A 23,644-nucleotide genomic window follows, 5' to 3' on the forward strand; every position below is an offset into this window, starting at 1 on the left:
CTCCATTCTAGACCGCAAGAAATCACAGAGAATTGTGGACGCAGCCCAGACCATCATACAAACCAACCTCCCTTCCATTGACCATTTATACCTCACGCTGCCTTGGCAAGGCCAGCAGCATAATCAAGGATGAGTCGCATCCTGGCCACTCCCTCTTCTCCTCTCTCCCCAATCAGGCAACATTTATAAAAGGTACACAAAAATGCTGGAGAAACTCAGCGGGTGCAGCAGCATCTATGGAGCGAAGGAAATAGGAAACGTTTCGGGCTGAAACCCTTCTTCAGACTGATGGGGGGTGGCGGGGAGAAGAAAGGGAAAAGGAGAGGGAGGAGCCCAAGGGCTGGGGGATGGGAGGAGACAGCTCGAGGGCTGAGGAAGGGGAGGAGACAGCAAGGACTAACAAAATTGGGAGAATTCAATATTCATGCCCCCAGGATGCAGACTCCCCAAGCAGAATATGAGGTGCTGTTCCTCCAATTTCCGGTGTTGTTCACTCTGGCCATGGAGGAGACCCAGGACAGAGAGGTTGGATACGGAGTGGGAGGGGGAGTTGAAGTGCTGAGACACCGGGAGGTCAGGTTGGTTATTGCGGACCGAGCGGAGGTGTTCGGCGAAACGATCGCCCAGTCTCCCGCTTGGTCTCACCGATATAGATCTGCTGACATCTAGAGCAGCGGATGCAATAGATGAGGTTGGAGGAGATGCAGGTGAACCTCTGTCGCACCTGGAACAACTGCTTGGGTCCTTGAATGGAGTTGAGGGGGGAGGTAAAGGGACACGTGTTGCATCTCTTGCGGTTGCAAGGGAAAGTGCCCGAGGAGGGGGTGGTACGGGAGGGAAGGGAAGAATTGACAAGGGAGTTATGGAGGGAGCGGTCTTTGCAGAAGGCAGACATGAGGGTATCCGACCTCTCTGTCCTGGGTCTCCTCCATGGCCATATGTAGCATTGTAACAAAACCTACCATCAGCGGCGCTCCAGATTGGCCACTACATGTGTGTGTGATTCCGGAGGCTGGAGGGGGGGGCGGGATTAAAATTCAGGTTTGTATTGGTTGTCGGAGAGGTATTTGCTCGGACCTACAAGTTGATAAAGAAAATTTGTTCTGCGCTTCCATTCCCGTTTTTTTTTTAAGTTGCTGATCGATTGCATCGCTGGAGTGAAGTTAAACGTGACTTCTAATGCCTTCAACATCACAGATCAAAATCAGCAGCAAGATTTTCTACATCAGGCCAAAACAAAAGTTTTTTTTTTTTTTTAACATCTTACCATGCTTTTTGGTGTGGTTTCATTTTAATCTGATGATTCAAAATATGTTATTTAGCCCCGATATCGTCCGTGTCTTGCCTGCTGATATTGGGGGGCTTATCATGGCAGCGGCCACATTCCGATCTATCACAATCCACTCTCAAGATAACCAAATTCATTATTTTTTTGCACAATCATGTCACTAGAACATCTAACTCATCTATATTTTGTGTTATTGTCTATTTAAAAAATGTGGCTATTTATAAAAATATTTTTTGCCTTTTAAGAATGGGATAGATGGTGATGTAATTGAATTTAGATGAATTTAATTGATTTGATGACATTGATGAATATGATTTTTTTGTTGGGTATTCACTATTAGTTTTAACGTTACAATAATATTAAAGTTCTGATCTTGAGAATATCATATTTTTGAATTTTCAAGGCAGTCTGGGTGTTTATTATTATTTCCGTCACAACGGTCCATTTTATAATGATCTACATTTAGGTAACTAACTAATTATATGCTTTAATTTCAGGTCATCCAAATAAGATGTTTCATATTTGTTTCAGAATGCTTCAATCTATAATAACTGAAAATTTCATTCAGTTCTCTTAATTTTTAAGAAAGTTATGGGCTTTTGTGTCAATTGACTGTCCTCGATCACAGCTTTGTGTTAAGTTAATGGAAAAGCAATAGGGAACAAGATGCTAATTTCCGAGTATGAAAATTATCATAACATTTTTAACACTGAAGATATGAAAGTGAATTAGGTATCAAATTAAAGTTCTTTTTATGCTTGATCTGATGGGATAAATTAGATTGATTTTTAAAATCTCAAAATGTTATAACATTCCTACAATATGATGCGATAGAAATGTATTTATCCCAGGAGGGAAATCGATCTGGCAACAGTCATAAAACATAAGGTACATGAAATTAAAGTGACGAGTGCAAAGGATTGGGGATGTTAAAAGATTGGGGGGTGCGGGGGGGGGGGCGGGGAGTCAGTCTACCCCATGACGGAAGGGGTGGAGTTGTACAGTTTGATAGCCACAGGGAAGAAGGATCTCCTGTGCCGTTCTGTACTGCATCTTGGTGGAACCAGTCTGTTGCTGAAGGTGCTCCTCAGGTTGACCAGTGTGTCATGGAGGGGCGAGCTGTATTGTCCAAGATGCTCCACAGTTTGAGGAGCATCCTCACCTCCAAGACCAACCTCCCATGAATCCAACTCTGCCCCCAGGATGAGCTTGTTAATCCTGTTGGTGTCCGTGGCCTTCGCCCTGCGGCCCCAGCGCACGGCAGCGCAGAAGATGGCGCAGGGGGTGACTGGCAATCTGGGAGATATTTCACCATCGTATACCTTAAGACGTTCAGCACTTCTTCAACTTTAACACTATCCTCGAGTCACTTCCATTACCTGTCCCAAGTCCCCAGTCTTCACATCTTTCTTCACACTAAACACAGAGGAGAAATGCTCATTGAGGACCTTGCCCATCTCTACTCGTGAAAAAAAACTGTTTTTATGTCTGGCTGTGGCAACTTTGACGGTCCGGAGTTGCCTTCCAGAGGGAAGTGATTCAAAGAGTTTGTGGCCAGGGTGAGAGGGGTCAGAGATGATCTTACCCGCTCGCTTCCTGGCCCTTGCAGTGTACAGTTCGTCAATGGACGGAAGGTTGCAGCCAACAAGCTTCTCAGCTGATTGGACGATTCGCTGCAGCCTCTGGATATCGTGCTTGGTGGCTGAGCCAAACCAGACCATGATGGAGAAGGTGAGGACAGTCTCTACGCTGGCCGTATGGAATTGGACCATCATTGCCTGTGGCAGATTGTACTTCCTCAGCTGCCGCAGGAAATACATCCTCTGTTGTGCCTTTTGGACTGTGGAGTCGATGTTGGCGTCCCATTTAAGGTCCTTGGAGATGATAGTTCCCAGGAACTCAATAGACTCCACAGATGTGACTGTGGTGTTGTTGATGGTGATTGGGGGGAGGGGAGAGGGAGCTCTCCGAAAGTCTACTCACAATTCCACTGTCTTAAGAGCATTGAGCTCGAGGTTGTTGCGATGGCACCAGGGCACCAGCTGTGTCACTTCCTGTCTGTAGGCTGATTCCTCCCCATCCTGGATCAGTCCAATCAGGGTTGTGTCATCTGCAAACTTGAGAAGCTTGACAGAGGAGTCAGTGGAGGTGCAGTCATTGGTGTGGAGAGAGTAGAGGAGCGGGGAGAGTACGCAGCCTTGCGGTGCCCCTATGCTGAGGGTCTGCGGGTCCGGGATGTGGCCAGACGCTGGTTGGTAAACGAAGTAGGGTCTCATCCTGAAAGGTCACCTATTCCTTCTCTTCAGAAAGGCTGAGTTACTCCGGCTTTTTGTGTCTATGTACGGTACGCTGCTGTTCATCAACTACAGATTGCCGTTCAACACCACTCAAACCATTAAACTCCGTCTCAGCTTATCCCCATTTAACTGGATCCTCGACTTGCTCATCAGCAGGCCACATTTGTACTGATTGTACCACAATCGGTACAAATGGGCAACAACACATCCTCCTTAATAACTATCAACACAGGAGCGCCTCCAAGGCTGTGTGGTCAGTGACATGCTCTACTCCATCTATACCCATGACGTTAGAGCCAGACACTTTCAAAGCCATCTTTAAATTTGCAGACAATACCACTGTTATTGGTCACAAAAGTAAGGCAGAGTACAGGACAGAGATTAAAAATCAGGTTGAATCAGATTGAACAACAATCTTGCTCTCAATGTCAACAAGGAGCTGATTGTTGACTATAGGAGGGAGGAGAAAGCCGAGCACCCATGAGCCTGTCTTCATTGACGGGACAATGTTGGGAAGAGACAGCATCAACTTCCTGAGCCTGCATTTCTGTGAAGATTTGTCCTGGGCCCAGCACGCTGATGCAATCACAAAGAAAACTCACTAACACCTCCAATTGCTTGGAAAATTGTTGAGGTTGAGTATGTCAACATTGGCATCTTCACTATCGACATTCTACAGATGTATGATAGAGAGATACAAAACATAGTGAGCACTGCCCAGTCCATCACGGGTTCTCATCTCCCCACCATCGAAGAGTGGGGAGAAGAGTCGCTGCCTCAAAATGGCAGCCAGCATCATCAAAGACCCACACCACCCTGGCCACACACTCATTTCACTCCTGCCATCAGGGAGAAGGTACAGGAGCCTGAAAACTGTAGCGACCAGGTTCAGGAACAGCTCCTTCCCTTCAGCCATCAGGCTATTAAACACAACAACCTGAAATAAGCTCTGACCTACATAAACATTGGTTATGTGTTTGTGCAGCATTATTGTTTTTTTTTAATGTGTGTGTGTATACTTACATGTGTGTATATGTATATACAGTATATGTGTATATACACACACACACTGAAGTTTTTTCTCATTTATAATATTGCTTACAGTGTACTATGTTTAAATATTCTGTTGTCCCGCTGCAAGTAAGAATTTCATTGTTCTATGTGGGACATGGCAATAAAACACTCTTGGCTCTCTCTTGGCATATTGACTGGTTGCATAACATGCTAGGAATGAAGGAGATTACAGAGTGGTAGATACAGTCCATCAGGCACTGATCTCCCCACCACAGATACATATGAGTGGTGTTGCCTCAGAAAGGCAGGACAATTCATCAAAGACCCACATCACCCACACTGCACTCATTCACCCTTACTATTGGGAAAGAAGTGACAGAGACCTGGAAACCATGATTGCCTCAGGTTCTTGAACACTACCCCCTACAGTACACAACATGAACCTCAGCGGCAATGAATTTCTACGGACTGTGGCTTTGGGTTTAATTTGCAACATTATTAGTTCCAAACTTATTGAATATTTTTTGTCAATTATATTTATCTGCGTGTGTTGCGATTATGGGCCTACTAAACTGTTGCAAGTAAGAATGTCATTGTTCTGTTGTTGGTACATGTGACAATTAAACACACATGATGATGGTGGGGGACTGGAGGAGTGACCAAAATGGGTAGATCAGCGGGGGATAGGACAGAGATAGAGAGGAAGAGGATCAGGACCATCTGTGGGTTACCTCAAACTGGAAAATGCTCTGTTCTTACCATTGAATTCTAGAATACCCAGGCAGGCCAAACTCCATCCATTCTCCTCCTCTAGGGTGGCAAGGTGGCGTAGAGGTAGAGTTACTGCCGTACAGTGCCAAAGACGCGAGTTCATTCCCGACAACGGGTGCTGTCTGTACGGAGTTTGTACGTTCTATCCGTGACTTGGGTGGGTTTTCACCGAGATCTACAGTTTCCTCCCACACGCCAAAGACGTACAGGTTTGTAGGTTAATCGGCTTGGTATACATGTAAAATTGTCCCTAGTGTGTGTAGGATAGTGTTAGTTTACAGAGATCGCAGATCGGTGCTGACACAGTGCCGAAGGTGCTGAAGGACCCTTTTCCATGTTGTATCTCTATACAAAACTAAACTCTAAATGGCTCAATCTGCCAGTCCTCCTTCACCATTCCTCAGTCTTCACATAGGTCTTTTCTCATCCCTCCCCCTCTGTATTCTGGCAATCTTCCATATCAGGTCTGCCAACATTGGGTGAAAGATGGGAGTGAGAAATTGTGAGAGACCAAGCCCGAGGGAGCGTAGCAACCGAGGGGGGGGGGGGTGGTGTGGGAGGGGGGGGTGTCTCCCTCCCATTGGTATGGAGCTTTAGCATTTTTCAGTTTGAAATTGTGCAATCTGGTGCATACTGTAGCGAGTCTTTTAACTTACACTTGAATGCAATATTTATGCTTTAAATTGGGTTAGCTATGAAAAAGGTTAGGCTAAATTACATTCCTAATTACATTCCACCGCAGAGCCAGACTCTGATCAACAGGTGCAGCATATGAATGATCTTAGTGTATTCATGTATGGAAATCAGATTATAATCAAGCACTTGGCCCATGTTGACCAACCTGGGAGTCACTGCACACCTGGTACTACTCCTGACCCTGACTCCAGATGCATACCTTCTCTCATTTTGACCCTGAGTCCAGCCTTACACCTGCCCCCCTATTCTACCCTGATCATAGCTGCTTACCTGCGTAGGTTCCCAGTGCTGAACACTCCCATTGTCCCAGCTTTGACATCACACCTAGTACTATTCCATACCTTGACTGGATGCACACTTGGCCTTGCTCCTAGCCCCTCTGCACTGGCAATATATCTGGCCCACACATAAAGCCTAAATCCAAACCCCCAGACTTAACCTAGTCCACAGGTGCTTATCTAATGCAGTATTTTTTTATGGGGGACTTCACAGACCAAATTTTGTATAACACAATTTGCTACATCTATTGGTTTCCCTATTATCTAACATGCTAGTTACTTTGTCAAATAAGTCACCGGTTGATTGAACACAATTTCTCATCCATAAAATTATACTCACTCAGCTGTATAAGTATTCTGTTACCATTTCCTTCATTTTCCTAACAAACTGTCCTGAAGTCATTTTCACCCCCAATATTTTCAGTATTTTGCTGTCTTCCTCTCAGCTATGACTTTTCCGCAATGCAAAGTCCAATAACTATATATTTATGCAATATTATTCTATTAAATGTGATCTTGAGAGTACATCATATTTTCTGTGATATTCCCAACACACCAATGATAAAAAGATCTTTGTTTTGATTGCATTTACCAACATGCATAGATTATTATATTACAGTTAATATGTACCGAGGGCAAATTTTTGTTCCAATGCTCCCTATTCCCAATTACTTTTACATTGAAATGATTGAACTCCAAGTGAAGTTTAAATGGCATCAGAAAAATAAAACCACCGGAATAGATGATATTCATTATGTGGTTGGTTGGAGTCAGTATCAGCACAATTACTATATTAAACTTTGAATCTTCGGATATCCTGGTTCAAGCTAAAACTAAAGACAAATAATAACCTCCTCACACTTTCCCCTGCAAGTATCTCTGTCACTCCTTTAAAATATTCCCCTTCTTTGAACAAACTCTTAAACATCACATCTAAATCAGTTTTCGTCTGATTACACTCCTTGAGGATGTTCATCTACGTTCAATTAATAAAACAATGAGATTGGAGACATTTCTATTCAACCTGTCAAAGGGATTTGGGGGGGGGGGTTAAAAAAAAGTCAGTGAGATAAACAAACATAATAGTTAAGTGGCAAATGAAAATAGTGCTACCTTCCAAATATTAACTGAAGGAAATAATGGGTTGTCGGGACTGTATGTATTCCAGAACAAGGGGTCACAGTTTAAGGATAAGGGGGAAATCTTTTAGGACCGAGATGAGGAAAACTTTTTTCACACAGAGAGTGGTGAATCTCTGGAATTCTCTGCCGCAGAAGGTAGTTGAGGCCAGTTCATTGGCTATATTTAAGAGGGAGTTAGATGTGGCCCTTGTGGCTAAAGGGATCAGGGGGTATGGAGAGAAGGCAGGAACAGGATACTGAGTTGGATGATCAGCCATGATCATATTGAATGGCGGTGCAGGTTTGAAGGGCCGAATGGCCTACTCCTGCACCTATTTTCTATGTTTCTATGTTTCTATGACAGACAGCCTGACACCTTGCATCTCATTTTAATATTACACTTATCCCATCCCTCTGGATATTCCGGATTAATAAATTAAGGTTTTGGCAACTAATTACAAATCAATAACATTAGCCAACTCCGAAAGACGAAGTGCTAAGCATTGGGATCCAGACATCACAGAAAACGTCCAGTGTCGTGGTTCCCAGAGCAGACTGCCCAGCTTGTCTGGCAAAATGCCTCATCGCCAGAACTGACCAACAAGCACCAAGACCTGGCTTGGCTGGCGGTGAGGGGAGCCCTCCCAGTTAGATCCTTCCTGCACCGTCGGAAACTCACTACCAGCTCACGCTGCCCCCGGGACGGCTGCTATGGAGAGGAGACGGTTGCCCACCTCTTTGCAGAGTGTGGATTTGCAAAAAGAGTCTGGAGAGGTTTGCAAGGGTCCCTGTCACGGTTTATCCCGAACAGCTCCGTCACAGAGGACTCTGTGATCTACGGACTGTTCCCAGGGACACATTCAGAGGCTGACATCGAGTGCTGCTGGAGGGTCATCAACTCGTTGCTCACCACCCAGCAGAGCGAGATGTCCGTCAGGGAATGTTGCCGACTGGCCCACTGCAGACTGCAGGAGTACGTGCTAAGGGACTCGCTGAAGCTTGGTGCAGCCAACGCCAAGGCTCGGTGGGGGAGGGCCACAGTCTAGGGTCCTTCCGCTGCTGGACATGGGGGGCACGGTATGGTGGAGACGCCCCTCAAATTAAATTAAGGGAAGGAATCCCACGCCAGGGGGCCACATGAGTGGCACGGGTGGGGGACATTTTTGTGGAACTTAAAAGACATAAACTGTATTGAACAATCTCTATAGCCGACGAAAATGTCAGATGGAATTTTCGCACTGTGCACACATTGTATATATTTATTACTTGGACAGGGGCCACAGAGTGGCACGGGTGGGGGGCAGGGGCCACAGAGTGGCACGGGTGGGGGACAGTTTTGGTGGAATTTGACAAATGTAAAAATATTGTACTGAAAAAAATTTGTATAGTCTCCGAAAATGTCGGATGAATTTTGTTTGTTCGAATGGTTCAGGAATTGTATATATTTATCAATTGAATAAAGTCTATTTTGAAATAAAAAAATGTGTCCCTGATGTTAAATCTCTGTCTGGGTTGCAGAAAGATACCCATGGCAGGGAGTGCCCAATTGAATTTTCAAAGTGAAATGACCTGGAAATGATTCATGCTTCAGAGATGGGAAATAAATCAATTTTCAATTGTATAATGCTGAATGAAAGATGTAATAGAACTGAATTTCCTGCCAATGATTTTCAGATAGCATCTTATCTTTCTGGCTTTACTAATTGAATGAATGAATGAATGATATCTTTTATTTCGAACGATTAAAAAAAAAAGAAGAAAAGAAAAGATGAAAATGAATAAATAAAAGGAAAATTATATATATATATATATATATACATAAATACATACACACATACATACATATACATATATACATACATACATATACACATATACATAACATATATGTACATACATAAATTAAAAAATCAAAAGCCAATTTCAACATAATACACATTAGACTCGTTGGAAAAGGGATAGGAAGCAGCCTATGCTTGTCAAGTCCTACCCCCATTCTTCACCATTAACAAATGCAAAATTCAATAAAATAAACTAAACAGACAATTCAAATAAAACTACTCCAATCAAGCTATTAAGAAAAAAAGAACAAAAAAAAGAAAAGAACAAAAAGAACAAGCACCAGTAACATCTGTGAGATTTACATTCTCCTTCCTCATTACTGAACTTTTCAAAGATATATCTTTTGTACATTTTTTAAAATTGCATTATATTCATACTTTGTTTAATCGTTTCGTCAAGACCATTCCACAAAACCACCCCACAAATGGAAATACACATACTTTTTAAATTGGTCCGAGCATAATGCTGTTTCAAGTTTAGTTTCCCTCTAAAGTTATAACCCCCCTCTCTGTCTTTGAACAATTTTTGTATGTTTATAGGTAGCAGTTTATTTTTTGCTTTATAAATTATTTGTGCAGTCTTAAATTCTACCAGATCCTTAATCTTTAAGGTGTGTAATTTTAAATACAGTATATTGGTGTGTTCATGATATCCTACATTGTTCACTATACGAATAATTCTTTTTTGTAGTGTGCTTAGTGATTGTAAGGTGGTTTTGTACGTGTTGCCCCATACTTCCACACAGTAATTTAAATACGGTAACACAAGTGAGCTGTACAGAATATACAGTGCTCTCTCATTCAAAACATGCCTTGCTTTCCCCCATCACTCCAATACTCCGTGCTACTTTTGCTCTCACATGTTTTATATGGGGTTTCCAGCAGATTTTGTGATCAAGAATCACACCCAGAAATTTATTTTCATACACTCTTTCATACACTAATTCACTTGTTATTTTAGTTCATGGTGGATGCACCTACTGTGATTTGCAAGGATTTTCCACTAAAGCATTTATTCACAAGCAATGATTAACTGGAAGTGATGAGTGTAAAAATTATCCCAACCCTCAAAAAAAAAGTACCATTTTTGATATTACCTTATTATGGACGTTATGATTTTTATTTTCCTCCCATTTTCCAGCAAGATCAAAACAACAGTAGTCTGGAAAGGCATGATTTGCTCAGGGAGTGAGGCCAGAATTAGAAAGTATTGTAGATTGGAAGATTGGGTACAGCCGGCAACTGGCCTTCACTGTTATTAGTGATCGCCACTCATGTGTCTAGAGGGCTACACTGGATCAGGGTTGCAATGACGTTCAGAGCCGTCAACTGAATTTCGAGCTTTGGCATTTAGTACCCTGGAGGAGAGGTAGGCATAAGATGAACTCTAAACAAAAGCAATCGATTAAAAAAAAAATAAAGGGGCCCCTCAGGTAAACTTTTTCCCACAAAGGATGGTGGATATATGGATCAAGCTGCCAGAGGAGGTAGTTGATGCAGGGACTATCCCAATATTTAAGACTTACATTTAAGTTAGACGGGTACATGGATAGGACAGGTTTAGAGGGATATGGACCAAATGCAGTGAAGCTGGGACTACTGTAGCTGGGACATGTTGGCTGGTGTGGGAAAGTTGGGTCGAGGGGCCTGTTTGCACACTGTATCATTCTATGATTCTATGACTATAATTCTATGACCTTCATCAGGCTCTCAATTCAAAGCTGGAGCGCACTCAGAGAAATCGCTTTTAAATCATTTAACTGCAAAGCAAGCAGCATTTCAAGAATATACTTCCGTATGATTATTGCCTTCTCTAACTTCAAGTACCCCTTGCTTTTCCTCTCTCTCCACCCCTCCCCATCCTTGTTCTCCGACCAGTCTGACTGCTCCCTTGATAACATTTTAATGTTATCTTTGTATGCTTCATTGTCACCGTCCCCTAACTAACAATGATCTATTCTACATTTTCCTTGACCTTCATCCCCTTTGATGTCTCGTTTTCACACCTTTCCCTTCCTTATCTCTGTGTCTCCCTCTCCCTTGACTCTCAGTCTGAAGAAGGGTCTCGACCTAAAACGTCCCGCATTCCTTCTCTCCAGAGATGCTGCCTGTCCCGCTGAGTTGCTCCAGCATTTTGTGTCTATTTCAATCAATGCATGTTGAATCTGCCAATAACACACAAAAATTAAATGTCCTTATTGCACTGGAAAACAGATGCTCGACAACATGTGCCCAGCAACATTCCTGGAGCGTCACACTTCCACATGCATTGGGAATCATTGATTTTCACTAACATTGAACTAGAAAAGGCAGTGCCACCCAGCTGTCTATCTGGGAGAGCGTGTTCCCGCTTATCAAAAGAATTCCAATTTTTAACTTTCAAATTTAAATGACTTTGCCCTAAGCAGTAGCTACAGTGTAATAATGGTCCAGATGTTCACTGCGCCTGGGCGCTCTTCACTCATCCTAAATAATTGATAAAGGTCGTCATGTCTCAATCAGGATATTCCTTGGGGAGACTATTGAAAGATGCTGCAAAAGCTCGTGAATTATGTCAAGAAAAGAATCTTACCTTCTCTACCTTATTTACCTTCTTACTTCCACAGACAATAAAGGTGATTTCATCATTAGGAAGTCGGTTTACAGGCAACGAATATGATAATAAATGTAACTTGAACTTGAACTTGGAAACTGGACAGCCAACATTTCCTGCCGGAAACCCAGTTTATTTCTGGGCCTGAGCTTCATTGGCATTCTGTTGGTGAGCTGCTCGTCCTCTTTGATGTCTTGTTCTCACACCTTACACTTCCTTATCTCTGTGTCTCCCTCTCTCCCCTGACTCTCAGTCTGAAGAAGCGTCTCGACTCGAAACGTCACCCATTCCTTCTCTCCAGAAATGCTGCCGGTCCCGCTGAGTTACTCCAGCATTTTGTGTCTATCTTCAAACAGACCTCCCTGGCTCAGAGTTGCTGTAACAGGACAGAACCCAAGAGCAGGCCTTTGGTAGTTCTGGAACGGAGAGAACAATTGTGAAGAGGAAATCACAAGGAAAGATGTGCCAGCTGATCGGGGAACTGGCCCATTCAGCCCCTCAGATCAGGGCTGATCTTTTGGCTCCACAGCTCTTTCTTGTACTATCCCCATATCTCATTTTCTCCACGTTCCTAATCCCATATTCCTTGATCCTTTTAATTTATAAAACATATATTCTTGATAGTCGAGTCTTGATGTTCCCCTTTGTTAGTGAATTCCAAAGTTTCACTCCCCCTGGACATTTCTTCTCATCTTTGTCCTGAATGGTTGGCTTCTCATATTGAGACTGCTCTGCTCTGGATACCACAACAAGGAGAAACACAAACATTGTTTTCTAAGAATTTTGATAACACCGCATCTCATTTTTCCAAGGTCATAAGTGAAAGGAGCAGAATTAACTCATTCGGCCCATCAAGTCTACTCCACCATTCAATCAGAGCTGATCTATCTCTCCCTCCTAACCCCATTCTCCTGCCTTCTCCCCATAACTCTTGACACCCGTACTAATCAAGAATCTATCTATCTCTGCCATAAAATTATCCATTGACTTGCCCTCCACAGAATGAATTCCACAGATTCACCACACCCTGGCTAAAGAAATTCCTCCTCATCACCTTCCCTGAAGAACGTCCTTTTATTCTGAGGTTGTGACCTCTAGTCCCAGACTCTCCGAGTAGTGGAAACATCCTCTCCATATCCACTCAATCCAAGATTTTAATTTTCGGTGATTTTCAATGAGGGTCCCCTCATCCTTCTAAACTCCAGCGAGTACAGGCCCAGTGCCGTCAAACGCTCATCATATCTTAATCCACGCATTCCTGGGATCATTCTTGTAAACCACCTCTGGACCCTCTACAGAGCCAGCACATCTGTTCTCAGATATGGGGCCCAAAATTGTTCACAATACTCCAAATGCGGCCTGACTAGCGCCTGATAGAACCTCGATGTTACATCCCTTACATTACAACTCAAGTGAGTGTAGACCTATTCTGTTTCATCTATCCTCCTATAACAAACCTGGAGAACTGTTTTGTATTCCGGGACTCAGAAGAGGTACCACAGAAAAATTGCAGTTCAGAATGAAGTAATTAATGATATAAAGAGTATAACCAAATACCATGAACATGGGAAACTGGCATATTGTTAAAATACTGATGTCGCAGTTTGGATCTTGAGACGTAGCTGTGAGTTCAACACCCATTATGGCAGTTGAAGGAACACAAATTAATTTAAATTAAATAAATCTAAATATATTTACATTCATAATGTAATCACTGTAAAACCCCATCTGGTTACGAATGTCCTTCAAAAAACAAAATCAGTTCAGAGGCAATTTGGGATGAATAATAAACCTTGCATAACTGGAAACTGGAAAGAGAACAGGTTTAACAGAGGTAAAGTCAGGGTGGATTTATTTAATGCTCAGAGAAATGAGGAAAGTGATCAGTTTCCTAATTTCAGTTTTCCAATCATCCATTTCTGTCTCCCACCAGTTCCCATCCCCCCTTCCCTCCAGCGTGCCCCTTAAATCTGAAGAAATCTTGTCCATTGGGTGCCAGAGAGAGAGTTATAACCAACAATCAAATCCCTTTGTGGGTGAGGGTGAGGCCAAGTTATATGATCACTGAATCACTACTTGGAAAATGCTATGTCCAGCTGTTTCTGACATTATGTCTCATTTAAAAAATTACAAATTCCTACACATTCGAATTTAGAAGTGAAGAAAAACATTCCGTAGTTTGGATTTGAAAATCAAGATAAAGCTGTAGCCAGTGAGGTAGCTCTGTGGTGAAGCAAGTGTCTCAACTCAGAAAATTACCGTAACGGCAGCACAAGGCCAAACCTCTCATTCAATTCATTTGTATGATGACAAACAGTAATAGACACAGCACTGATCCCTGAGACACAGACTAGTCACAGGCCTATACATATTGACCAGAAACGGGCTACAAACAGCCCAGGATTGTTTATTTTTGAGATACAGCGTGGATACAGCGTCTGACCAAATAACCCGTCAATCTCCATTTTGTGAAAAAATCAGAGATGATCACTTTAGCAAATCAAATCTGAAGTTTAGGGGTAACATGAGGGGGAACTTCTTTACTCAGAGAGTGATAGCTGTGTGGAATGAGCTTCCAGTGAAGGTGGTGGAGGCAGGTTCGTTTTTATAATTTAAAAATAAATTGGATAGTTATATGGATGGGAAGGGAATGGAGGGTTATGGTCTGAGCGCAGGTATATGGGACTAGGGGAGATTATGTGTTCGGCATGGACTAGAAGGGTCGAGATGGCCTGTTTCCGTGCTGTAATTGTTATATGGTTATATGGTTAAATCAGTAAATAATTACTATGCTTGTCTGCCTTATCCCGTTTCCCATCGCTCCAAGTAATGTTTGGAGATACAGCGCAGAAAAAGGCCCTTCAGCCCACCGAGTCCGCACCATCCAGTGATTCCCGCACATTAACACTACTCTACACACACTAGGGACAATTTACAATGACACCAAGCCAATTAACCTACAAACCGGTACGCCTTTGGAGTGTGGGAGTAAACTGAAGATCTCGGAGAAAAACGCACGTGGTCACGGGGAGAAAGTACAAACTCCATACTGACAGCACCCGTGGCCGGGATCGAACCCAGGACTCTGGCGCTGGAAGTGCTGTAAGGCAGCAACTCTACCGCTGCGCCACCGTGCTACGCAAAGAGCAGAACTAAAGGCAGCCTCAGCAATTGTCAGTGATCGGAATGAAACTGCTTTGTCACCAGCCATTATTAGCACAGCTCCTGTATAACTCGATGCAGAAAGTTACAAGAAAAACATTGAAAAAACAGAGCAACAGTTGGCTAACGTGTACGAGTCCTTCAAGCAGTATTACTGAAGGGTCACCACCCAATGAGTTACTTAATGGACTTGGGTAGCACTACTTTATAGGCATATAAGAAAGAAATAGGTCATTTTTAATCCTTGTCCATCATCCAATATGATCACGGCAGATCTGCCCCAAGCCTCTTCTTCTCTACTATGTCACTTTCCCACAGCCCTCAATTCTCTGATCTGTCCAAAAATTCTTCCTCAAGTACTGCAATTCATCTAGCCTCCCCAATCCTCCCGGCATAAAATAATTCCCAGAAACTCCTTACACTTTTCTTATGCACCTGAATTACAGCGGGATCTTGATCGGCAGGGCGAGTGGTCCAAGGAATGACTAATGGAGTTTAATTCAGATAGAGTGATTGCATTTTGAGAAGTGAAACCAGGGTCTATGCCGTGAACAGTGGGGCTGTGGGAAGAGGTGTAGAGCAGAGGGATCTAAGAGTGCAGGTACATAGTTGCCTGAAAATGGCATCACAGGTAGATAGGGTGGTCAAGAAGGCTTTTGCTACATTGGCATGAAAATAGTGTCACAAGTCGATAGGGCGATGAAGACAATTTTTGTTCATTGGTTGAATTGAGTATAGACTTTGGGAGATGTTACAGTTGTACAAGACATTGGTGAGTCCGGGCTTGGGGTATTGAGTTTAGTTTTGGTCATCCTGCTATAGGAAAGATGCCATTAAGCCAGAAAGAGTGCAGATAAAATTAATAACGATGTTGCCACAATTCTAGGGCCTGAGCTGTCAGGCTAGGCTCAGACTTTTGTTTTGAGTGCTGGAGACTGTGATGATTTTATAGAGGTATATGATATCCTGAGGGGGATAGATATGGTGAATGCACAGAATCCTTTCCTTTTTCTTCCTTTTTCAGGTCAGACCAAACACAACAGGGCTGCGCGGAGGCAAAGTTGCTGCCGTACAGCGCCAGAGACCCAGGTTCGATCCTGACCATGGGTGCTTGTCTGTACAGAGTTTGTCCATTCTCCCCATGACCATGTGCATTTTCCCCAAGTGCTCCGGTTTCCTCCCACACTCCAAAGACGCACAGGTTTGCAGGTTAATTGGCATCGGTAAAAAATGTCCCTCGTGTGTAGGATAATGTTAGTATACGGGGAACGCTGGTCGGCGTTGGAGGCAGGAGGACTGTTTCCATGCTGTATCTCTAAACTTAAAAACTATACAACATCTCACACTTATCTGAATCAACCAGAGGGCATAGGTTTAAGATGAGAGGGGAAATTTAGTTGGAACCTGGAGATAACATTTTTACACAGGAAGTGGTGGGTATATGGAACAAGCTGCCGGAGAAAGTAGTTGTGGCAGATGCAGAAACACCATTGAAATGATATATGATTAGGAAAGGATTTGAGGTGTATGGGCCAAACCTGGACAAATGGGGCTAGCTTAGATGGGGCATCTTGGTCTACATTAATGAGCTGGGCCATAAGGCATGTTTCCATGATATATGATTCATTGCAGAGTATTTTTGAAGATTTACAATGCATAAGCAGTCCTGTGCCATTTGGCTATTCAGGTTTTCTCCACCATTCAATAAAGTCATGGAAGATCAAGTCTTGGCTTCAACACCTTCCTGCCTGCTCTGCAATAGACATTAAATCTCAGCCTAGAATATACTCACATATTCAGGCACCACAACTTTATGAATAAAGGGCTTGTCCCACAGGCTATTTTTTAATCATAGCAGGTCGTCGGCGATGATTATACCGGCGACTGGATAACATTTTAAATAGAATCATTACTTTAACAACCTATGTTCACCTGGTGACAACTACGACAATCACCTACTTCAGGAGAAGTCAAACTACGCCACATGTTGAAAATCCAGCGGTGACCAGAAAGACGCTACGACTCTTTGGGCGACTGAGGAGACGACTCACGGCCGTACAGGTGACACCCCGGCGACCATGTGGCAACAACCTGTAGTCGCCCAAAGAATGGCCTAAGTGGGACAGGCCCTTTAGAGCACTGCATAGATGCACAATCCCCAAGGAGAAGAAATCCTTCCTGATTTCAGGTTAATTATGTGAAACTCTGCCCTCTATTTCCAGCTTCCTCCATGAGGGGAAACATCCTCTCTACATCGAATTTGTCTTGTTCCCTCGCAATCTTCAATCTTTCACTGGTCACCTTTTATTTCTCTAAGCACCAAAGTGTGTAGGCTCAACCTGGTCAACATCTCTTCATATAACAAACCTTTATTTCAGGAATCAACAGAATCAACTTTATGTAATAACATAGAACATAGAACACGGAAGAGTTATGTGTAGGAAGGAATTGCAGATGCTGGTTTACACCAAAGACAGGCAGCATCTCTGCAATGGGTGAGAAGCAATGGGTGACGATTCGGGTCGAGACTTTCTTTCTTCATAGTCTGAAGAAGGGTCTCGACCCGAAATGCTTTGTCAAATTGAAATTGATTTGTCACCCATTCTTTCACTCCGGAGATGCTGCCTTTCCCGCTGAGTTACTCCAGCATTTTGTGTCCATCTTAGGTCCACCATAATTGCTACTTATGAAGAGAGTAGTTTCTCTCATAAAATGCCACGATAGGTTTGAGAATGACCAGGTGATCGGGAACTAATTAGATTGAAACCAAAGCCATGCCTCAAGATGCAACTTGATAAACATCTAAAAATTGAGGCCCAGAGACTGAAAGAGCAAATGGAAATGAGTGTTGTAGGTGCAGCAAATCATCGTTTTCCATGACATGCATGGATCTGATTGCACAGTTGCGGCTATCTCTGGCCCAATGTCCAAAGGGCAAAGGTGACCATGTCAAGGACAGAGTCCATTACCCACTAAACAAAACACTCCAAAGAATATCTTGACAACATCGGCACACTGGCGCAACTGGTAGAGCTGAAAGTGGCTCGTGACTTTAAAGACCTGGGTTTCATCCTCACCTGTGGAATTCTGTGTGGAGTTTTCTTGTTCTCCCTGTGACCATGTGGTTTTCCTCCAGTTTCACCCACATCCCAAAGACGTGCGGGTTTGCTGTTTAATTGGCCTATGTAAAATGACCCCTCGTGTTTACGGAGTGGATGAGAAATGGGATGACATAGGACTAATATGGATGGGTGATTGGTGGTTGGCATGGACTTGGTTGGCTGAAGGGTCTATATCCATGCTGTGTGCAGAGTACATAAAACAGTAAAGCACAATAACATGCCCTTTGGCCCACAATGTCTGTGCCGAATATGATGCCAAGATCAATCCTTATCTGTTTGAACATAATCCATATCCCCACAGTCCCTGCATATCCATATAGTTATCCAAAAGTCTCGTCAATGCCACTATTGTATCTGCCTCAACCACCACCCCCAGTAACACATTTCAGGCACCCACCGTCTCCTTTAAATTTTGCTCTTCTCACCTTAAAATTTGCCCTCGAGTATTTGTATCTTTAAAGTTAAGCTAAATTAAACTCTGGCCTTGATGTCAGTGCCTTGGTTCCATCTTCATAAATCTATCCAGTTCAATCTCAGGACCAAGCCAATGGTCAAGGATGAAAATGGACACTGACAAAGAAGGCTTTGGGAAACGATAATATTTTGCCTAAGGTGCTACACTTGACAGGAAGGAACCGCAATCACAAATCCACAACCCCATCTCCAACACGAGGGAAAAGAAGAACGTCAGAATCTTCAGAAACTCCATCATTGATACTATTAGCATGGATGGAGAAAAATATGATGATGATAACTACTGTCTGCCGCAGGAAACGTTAATGCCGGTGTTCTCCCGAAACGCTTCCTCGTCATGATGGAGGCCTACTCTCGGGAGGGTAGCGTGGATCCCAATCCTCTACAGCACAATGGCCAGGATCTTCAATACACTCCAGCTCAAGAGAAAATAGACGCAAAAAGTTGCAATAACTCAGCAAGACAGGTAGCATCTCTGGAGAGAAGGAATGGGTGACGTTTTGGGTTGAGACCCTTCTTCAGGCTGGTTAAGGATAAGGGAAATGAGAGATATAGACGGTGATGTGGGGAGATAAAGAACAACGAATGAAAGATTTGCAAAAAAGTAACGCTGATAAAGTAAACGGGCCATTGTTAGCTGTTTGTTGGGTGAAAATGAGAAGCTGGTGTGACTTGGGTGGGGGAGGGATAGAAAGAGAGGGAATGCCTGGGTTACCTGAAGTGAGACAAATCAATATTCATACCACCGGGGTGCAAGCTGCCCAAGCGAAATATGAGATGCTGTTCCTCCAATTTGTGTTTAGCCTCACTCTGACAATGGAGGAGACCGAGGACAGAAAGGTCTGTGTGGGAATGGGAAGGAGAATTAAAGTGTCCAGCAACCGGGAGATCAGGTTGGTTCACGCAGGCTGAGCGAAGGTGTGGTCTCGCCGATGTATAAGAGCCCACATCTGAAACAACGGATACAGTAGATGAGGTTGGAGGAGGTGCAATTGAACCTCTGCCTAACCTGAAAGGACTGTCGGGGCCCCTGGACAGAGTCGAGGAGGAGGTATAGTGACAGGTGTTGCATCTTCTGTGGTTGCTGGGGAAGGTACCTGGGGAGGGGGGTTGGTTTGGGTGGGAAAGGATGAGTTAACCAGGGAGTTGCGGAGGGAACGGTCTCTGCGGAAGTCGGAAAGGGGTGGAGTTGGGAAAATGTGGCTCGAGGTGGGATCCCGTTGGAGGTGGTGGAAATTTTGGGGGATTATGTGTTGTATGCGACGGCTGATGGGGTGGAAGGCCAGGACTAGGGGTCTCTGTCTCTGTTGTGACTAGGGTGAGGGGGAGCAAGGGCCGAGCTGCAGTGTACTGAGGAGACGCAAGTGAGGGCCTCATCTATGATGGGAGAGGGGAACCCTCATTCCCAAAAGAATGAGGGCATCTCAGATGTTCTAGTATGGAACACCTCACCTTGGGCGCAGATGCGGCGTAGACGGAGGAATTGGGAGTAAAGGGTAAACTCAAGAGAAACGTAGGGAGACACGAGCATCACAAAACATTATTTTATATCAATAAAAGACCATGGAGAACCAGCTTCAAATGAACTGTATGGAAATTTGGCTCCATTTTACATCGGATGGTATGTAAGCTGTGATCTTAACCCAGCAAGTTTACAACATGTAGAGTAACAATGCAGGCTGATATCAAGTAAGATTGCATCTTTAGCCCAACATTTTCCTTCATTTTCTTTTAACTGCATCCTCATCTGTCATCTTAACTAAACTCCCTGCTTGAATGGAGCTAATCTACAGCACAAATGGGAAATTGATCAACTTAATATCAACTCTCTTCATTAAGTACAAGATTATTTATATTTCATAACCATGGAGGCCATCTCAGCCCACTGAGTCTGCTACTAATTTCCCATCCAATTACAAATGGAATGTGAATTCAGGCATCTTCAATTTTTGTCTTTTTATTCCATTTTCCTCTGCTGACCCTAATTGAAGCTATATTCTTATGACTCTATATTTGTGCCCTCTGTCTATTCCTTACGTATTCAGTTATCATTCCCCATTTTGTTATCCTGCACTAAGATCCATTCTTTAAATAACCATTCCCCAACCTCAGTCCACCCCACCCACTACTTAACTTATCCTTATCTACAGCCCCAGTTATTTAATTCAGTTATTTTGTTCTTACTCCCAGCCCAGTTTAAGTAGAGACATTGCCAATGGAACAGCTCACTCTGTCCAAGCAGCGGTCCCAATACCAATGGATGAAACCCCTTGCATGTAAATTACTGCTCCAATGTTCACATAGCTCCGGCAGTGATCCAAACATTATTACCTTTGTGGTTCTGCTTTTTAATTTGGACACAAGTTGCTTGGACTTCTTTGGCAGAATTTCACCCTTTATCTATGCTACATGGACATCTGTGACTGGATTTTTCCCAACCACGTTCCTGTCCAGCCCTGATTTTTGGGCTTAAGGTAGACAATGCCATTTTCTGGACTCACTCTTGCAGTGTAAGTACGTAGTCCCCTAATTCCATTTCCCTACACTTTTTCACTCTCCCAATTCGAACACCTTCATCCACCCCGACCCCACCCATTTCACAGTCAGTTTATTCACTCGTCATCCCTATAGTCCCTGCTATCATCTACACAGGTTGTAAGAATTGTGCATTGCTGGGCAAGTTCAAGGCTCCTCATAAAATATCACTCACAGTCACAACCTCCTGTTCCTCTTGCCTGATCAATTCTGCAATGATGATTCTGGGAAGGGTTCAGCTAGATTCCTTCTTACATTGTAATATGAGAATTTGGATTCCAGTTCATCTAGTGAGTTGAAATTCCTTGAACTGCGGATAGTTCCGTTAGATTTGATGGCCATGGACCTGATTCTTTTGGAGAAGGCAACTTTAGATGAACAAGATAACCTGATCTGCATTATTCTGAAACATGTAATTTTGTAACAAAAGACTGATCCAGTCCACATGAAGTAACCTTTCAAATGTCTCATTTGGAGACTGATAAAATACCTAATACTTCCAGGACCCAAATAGAAATTTCTCAGTTGTGTTGAGATTTCAACCAAGTAACTACATATGGTTTTGGCTTCTTTTCGCCACTAGTTTAACCTGATGACAGCTTTGGGAAAAATTGATGAGTCATGTAAAAGTTAGTGAATGATTCATATGTGACTCTCTCTCACACAAACATCAATGAAAACAAACAGATTCAAGTTGAACACCGATCAAATACAAATTTCACTTAAGTTCAATTTAACATTAGGTTCAAACTGGGCTGGAGCTAAGGTGAAAGGGTAAGCAGAGTGATTGTCCTTGATTTGGTCCCTTGATTTGGGAGTGGGTCAATGGTAGCTGAATGTAAAATCACGGCAAAATATATTTTAGTAGGAGAGGATATGTCTGTGTTCCTCTTTATTTGGATGCCAGAATCTTTATCATGGGCCCACATTGCACATGGCATGCTAGCATTCATTGCGAGATGATTTGCGTAAAGGTGCAAGGAAGTCCTACTGCAGTTGTACAGGGCCCTAGTGAGACCGCACCTGGAGTATTGTGTATAGTTTTGGTCTCCTAATTTGAGGAAGAACATTATTGCTACAATACAATACAATACCATTTATTGTCATTTGAGCCTCAGTGAACCCACAGTGAACCCACTGTGATGGAAGGCAAAGTCTTTTCTCTCCCCTGTTTTCCATTTCTCTCCCAATGTTCAAGCCCCAGGCGGGCGATGCCAAGTCCCACGGCCATTTTAGGCCATGCCAGGCGATTTACGGCCCCGTTCCTGGTCTAAAAGTCACAATGTTGGAGCCCCCGGCGGGCGCTGGAATGTCCCACGGCCATGAAGCTGCGCCGGGCTATGTACGTCCCCGCTCCGGGTCATTCCAACCCCGCGACACGGGCTGGAGAAGTCACGTTGCGGGAGCTCCAGGAAGTGGTCCCTCCCCCCGGACCCGCGAGCTCCCGATGTCCCAGTCCACCGGACCTGCGGCTGCGTTGCTGGAGCCTCCGAGCCCCAGGAGTCGAGTCGCAGCAGCGAGTCACCGCCGCTCCCCACGCTCCGAGGCCGGCCAGCCCCACGATGGTGAGTAGTCCGCAGCTCCGCAGTCTCCCGAGCCCCCGGGTCGTTCAGGTTGGAGGCCGCTCCACGGTGCTAGGCCCCAACGACAACAGAGACCCGACAGGGAAAAGGTCGGGTCTCCCGGACAGGGAAGAGATTTTAAACAGTTTCCCCCTCCCTGCCCCCCACATATACACATTTAAAACCAGTATTAAAAAAACACCAACACTACATTTAACTAGACAAAAAATAAAAAAAAGACAGACAGGCTGTAGGGGGCGCTGCAACGGGTGAGTCGCACTCCCTGTACTATTGAGGGAGTGCAGCGTAAGTTCACCAGGTTAGTTCCCAGGATGGCGGGACTGACATGATGAAAGAATGGATCGACTGGGCTTGTATTCACAGGAATTTAGAAGGATGAGAGGTGATCTTATAGAAACATATAAAATTCTTAGGGGATTGGACAGGCTAGATGCAGGAAAAACGTTCCCGATGTTGGAGGAGTTCAGAACCAAGGGTCACAGTTTAAGAATATGGGGTAGGCCATTTAGGACTGAGATGAGGAAAAACATTTTCACCCAGAGAGTTGTGAATTTGTGGAATTCTCTGCCACGGAAGTCAGTGGAGGCCGATTCATTGGATGTTTTCAAGAGAGTTAGATATATCTTAGAGCTAACGGAATCAAGGGATATGGGGGAAAAAGCAGGAACAGGGTACTGATTTTGGATGATCAGCCTTGATCATATTGAATGGCGGTGTTGGCTCGAAGGGCCAAACAGCCTACTCCTGCACCTATTTCTATGTTTCTATGTTTCTATGCCAACTCTTACATGTTTTGCACTAAAATTTGCATGATGGGCATTTTTGAATTTTTGAAATATTGCTGCATTTTTCCACTTTGCAATATTAGT

At 43.7% G+C, this 23,644-nt stretch overlaps 1 protein-coding gene across 1 annotated transcript in view; it reads right to left on the reverse strand.

Annotated features, from left to right (window-relative positions):
* Positions 1-23,644, reverse strand: part of jph3b (junctophilin 3b) — a 163,932-nt gene that overhangs the window by 100,919 nt on the left and 39,369 nt on the right. The gene's annotated exons all lie outside the window — the stretch shown is intronic.

The sequence above is a fragment of the Leucoraja erinacea genome, chromosome 17, assembly GCF_028641065.1.
Source record: "Leucoraja erinacea ecotype New England chromosome 17, Leri_hhj_1, whole genome shotgun sequence".
Taxonomy (NCBI): domain Eukaryota; kingdom Metazoa; phylum Chordata; class Chondrichthyes; order Rajiformes; family Rajidae; genus Leucoraja; species Leucoraja erinaceus.